General features: G+C 35.9%; 1 non-coding gene across 1 annotated transcript; it reads right to left on the bottom strand.

The window, feature by feature from the left end:
• Window positions 1-4,444: 4,444 nt before the first annotated feature.
• Window positions 4,445-4,551, bottom strand: LOC131170058 (small nucleolar RNA R71). Its single transcript, XR_009141000.1, has one exon. It is a non-coding gene; the product is annotated as a small nucleolar RNA R71 (small nucleolar RNA).
• Window positions 4,552-4,797: the final 246 nt, after the last annotated feature.

Raw genomic sequence — 4,797 nt, 5'->3', positions numbered from 1 at the left:
CCAAATCCCCAAATTCCGACACGAACCATAGCTCTCCACCTCGCCAATCCTCTCATCCCACCCCTAATCCCGACAAGGCCACCCAAGATGCCACACCTCCTCCTAAAAACACACCAAGGACGCCCCTTTAGTTGTATATGAAGCACGAAAAAGAAAGAAATCAGCTCTCCACTCCTCTGCTCCACCAAAACAACCTAGAGTTGATTCCCAAGACCCGTTAGTGCCGTAACCCGCCCATCGCCCAAACTCCTATCTCATCGCAAGATTCTTCTCGCTCTAATTAGGGTCCAATCATCCCCACATCATTCACCAATAGTGTCTCAAATCGCTCTAGCTATCCCTCCATCTGGAAGTCGTAACCTCGCCTTACCCATGGACTTTTAGGGGCTTTGAAATGAGAAAAATTATGAGGCCCTTGCTAAAAAGAAAATTTTAGCCACCGAGTAGCTTGATAAGCACAGTCTTAGAGAGATCGGGCTTTATGACTCTGTTAGTGAATATTTGCAAAATATAGGGTGGAGTGATTTTGCTAGGATTCAAGAACTCGCTTCTAGGGAATTGACAATTGAATTTTTAAGCTCATTGCAATTGGACTTCCAGCCTATGCAAAGTAACCATAGGGACACCATTTCCTTTAGGTGTTTGGGTCGGGACAAAGAAGTTGACACTGTTCAAGTGAATGCTCTATTTGGTTTTTGCGATGATGGAGAAAAAGTGATAGAGTGGCAAAGGACTATCTACGAACCCCCTACATTTTGGAAGTCTATTGCACGATATGGGAAATACTACAACCCTAGTTCTACTAAGGCCTCAGCTATTCAAGACCCTACTTTGAGATACTTGCAAAGATTTATGTCTTACACTATACTAGGTAGAGGGCACAGTAATGGGGTTGTAGGAAAGAATGATCTATTCTTTTTATGGTGCATGAAAGAGAAGAAAAAAATAAATGGTGCTTATTTTCTTTGCTCTCATATGGAACATATAGTCTCTAAGCATTCAGCTAGCAGTATAGTTATTAGAGGGATGGTGACTGTAATTGCCAAATCATTTGGTTTTAACCCTGACCAGTATGCTATGGTGTCTATGGTTGTCCAGTCTTTTCTAGATAGAATTATTATGACTCAAATGAAAATTTGTGTAAAGAGGGGTGATGTTTATGTGTTGGTAAATGGGGAACATGAGGGTACAGAGCAACAGCAGTCACAGGGTATAGGATAGCATACTGATGCTGGTCCTTCTAGCTCACACCCACCTACTGCTGGACAATCAGACTTACTTATTTTTCTTAAGGACTTGGAAGCAAAAATTGATAGAATTAGTGCAAAGACAACACTGTTTCTGATGCTAATTCTGATATTATGGTTGCTTTAAAGGCTTTAGAAGCTAAGGTTGATACTCTTGGTCAGAAGCAAGCCAAGCTTGAGAAAAAGATTGAAAAGAAGTTTTCTGCATTCAAGAAAAAGCAGAAAATCCATGACAAAGAAATGATTGACATTTACAACAAGTCAAAATTTATTTTAACCAATTGCATAATCAAAGCCAAGATATTTTTAAAGAGATGAAGGCTATGGTAGAAAACCTGGATACTGCTTCTGAGAAATCCACAGAGCAAGTACCTGCAGCAACAAATGAGTCCATGCCACCCACTAATGAAGAAGACCAACCAGCTGTCTAGTTTTAGAATTTTGTATTTGTTAATTTCAGTTAGTTTTTGAAACTTTAGTTTTTAATTGCGCAAATTGGTTAGTTTGCTTTATTCTTCAACTGTTAATTTCCTGATCATTGGAACATTTATATGTTTTATCTATTTGTAAATGGTTTAATTTTTGTTTCTTTTAATTTTGTTTGTTTCATGAATCTTACGTTGGCTTGTTCATTGTTGCTGGCTGCTTTGGTTTCTTTTGCTGAGATACTTGCACTATCTTTGCTATCCAGTTTCCTATTGAATTGATCATTTTCTTTAATTTCAGTTTTAATTGGTTATTGTAATTGCATTATTGATATTGCATTTTAATAGTCATATAACTGAATTATTGACAATACAGCAGCTGCTCTTCTCTTAGCATTGCCAATTCTTCCTCTAAGGTAACTTCTCGACATTCATCTACCACATGTTGACTGATGCATACATTTTTCATAATTATTTAGGTTTAATTTCATAGCCATTTTATTTGATTATTAGTCACTTTTAGCTAATTTCATTAGTTATTTAGTTAGTTTTCCATAATTGTCGATTTTGGATTAATTTGTATCTTTTACTTTGTTTTGTAGGAAAAATGGTGTTTTTGAAGGACTGAAGAGAAATTTTGCCATTGAGGAGTGACTTCTACAGCCAAAGATGTCAAAAACAAGTTTTCAAGTTGAAATATGCATTGACCAAATTGTGCATAACTTGCCGCATAAGCTATGCAGATCTGCATAAGGAGAAAAATCACTATTCCAATACCTGCCGAAATGTGCATAAGGAGACTGTATAGCTTATGCACATTCTCGCCTCCCTTATGCACCTTCACGGAATTGTGCATAGCCTATGCACCAAGTCATGTAGTTTCGCATAAGTGAACCAGATCAGTAAATCGCATAAGGGATCGCATAACTTATGCACCCACTTATGCATCCCATAAAGAGTTCATTAATGAGTCGTAAGATTCCCTCGTATAATTCCTCCTAGAACATACCATTTTAGGGCTCCATGTCGAAAATGATATAAATAGTCTCATTTTCCCATTTTAGAAGAAAAGAGCAAAAAAGGAGCAGAAAAGGAAAGGAGAAGAGAGGCAGAATTGGAAGAGTCACTTTCACCTTCCACATCATTTTCAACCAAGATTTGCAGATTTCTTTCTTTCCTTACATTTTTCTACATTTCTAGTGTTTAATTTCTTATTCCTTAGCTTAGATTAAAGCTTTATTTCCATTTAAACTCAATATATCTTGTAAGCATTATGGATAGTGAGTAGTTTTACTTTTGATTCTAGAGTAAGGGTTGTAATATTTGAGATATTTTGTGGATTTTGATTGGGTAATCCATATTTTGTGGTCTTAATGAGTTTTATTCATTTCTTGTGTGCTTAATGATATGCTTATTGTAGGATCCCATTAAGTGATGTTCTTAATCCATGGTTGAAGCACCGAAAGGAGAAGGCCCTGTGATAGATAATCAAGAAATTGGACTTAATTAACTTAGACCTAGAAATAGGCTAAGGATTAAGAGGATTCACAGATTAATTAAAGAACTTAATGGGTCTTAATTAATTCTAAGTCCACGAAAGTAGGATTAGATTGATTAAGGCACTCTTTGTCTCACTCGAAAGGGAATTCAAAGGATTTAAGAATTAATCTCCTTAAAACCCATAAGTTTCACAAGATTGGATAACCAATTAAAAATCCCAAAATAGCTCGGATATGAAATCCTAACTCCTAATCACCTTTTACCATTACTAATTTTAAATTGAATTTAATTGCTTGCCATTTTAAAATCTTGCCATATTTCAACTTGCTTATTTCAATTTGATGCAATTTTAGTTTAATTAATACATTGATGAATAGAATATTAATTTTGCACATATAGATTTCACATTCTCAATACCCATCAATTCATTACTTTAATTTCAAAAATACTTCGATTTAGTCAACTTTTATATCAAAAATTCAATCATTAACTCAACTCTCGTGGGAACGATATCTTTCAGACATTACTTGTACGACCTGCACTTGCGGTTGGGCCACATCAAGTTTTTGGCGCCATGTTGGGAGTTGTTTGTTTAAGATTGAATTCTTGATTATTTTAGTTTTATTTTCTTTGTTATCTTTTCATTTTGTGTTTGTTTGTTCTTTTTTAGGTACTTTTAATCTTTTATGAGAAGAGCTAGAAGCACAAGTGACACATCCTTATTGTTCAACTCAAATTGAGAAATTTTGTAAAGCCAACAAGAAAGAAACCAGAAAAGGAAAGAAGCTTTGAGAGAAACCGAAATTGAAGCGTATATGGTGATGAAAGAATTAGAATTGGTGTTGGTAATCCGAAATGGTCAAAACAATGAAAATGAAGCCCAAGGAGAAGAAGTTGTTAATGCAAACGTGCCTAGGGAAGTATGATGGATCATGCTTTTCCACGCTTTGATGACTTGAGAGAGAGTATAGCAAGACCAAGAATTGATGCAAATAGTTACAAGATGGATTTTGGAGTCCTTCAAATGATTGTAATTCTCAATTTGGAGGGCATCCTTCCTAAAATCCACATACTCATCTCAAGAAGTTTGCTATGATTTGTGACATGCAAAAACAACCTGGAGGTCGATGATGCAGCAAGATTGAAGCTATTCCGCTCTCTTTGAAAGATAGAGCATTGGATTGGCTTGACTCTTTACCTCACAACTCCATTACAAATTGGGAGCAACTCACGATGCATTTCTTGCACAATATTTTCCACCTAGAAAACTCAAGAGTTGAGGAATCAAATGACAACTTTGCATCAAGAGAAGATGAAACTTTATATGAGTCATGGATGAGATGGAAGGAATTAGAGAGATTATGCCCACATCATGCCATTCCAAAATGGATGATAAATCAGAATTTTACACAAATGTCACTCCCGCAATCAGAGGGATTATTGATGCTCAAACAGAGGGGAATTTATTATGAAGCATGAAGATGAAGCTTATGAGCTATTGGAGAAAATTGCAAAGAATACTCATCTTTGGAGTAGTCCAAGAGGACCACCCAACTCAAAAAGGCAAGTCTGGAATGTATGATCTTGATCCATTCAACATGATTAATGCAAAGTTTGATGCACTT

The sequence above is a fragment of the Hevea brasiliensis genome, chromosome 10, assembly GCF_030052815.1.
Source record: "Hevea brasiliensis isolate MT/VB/25A 57/8 chromosome 10, ASM3005281v1, whole genome shotgun sequence".
Classification (NCBI taxonomy): Eukaryota; Viridiplantae; Streptophyta; class Magnoliopsida; order Malpighiales; family Euphorbiaceae; genus Hevea; species Hevea brasiliensis.
Note: the sequence above shows the minus strand (reverse complement) of the source record. Positions and strands in the feature narration are given on the sequence as shown.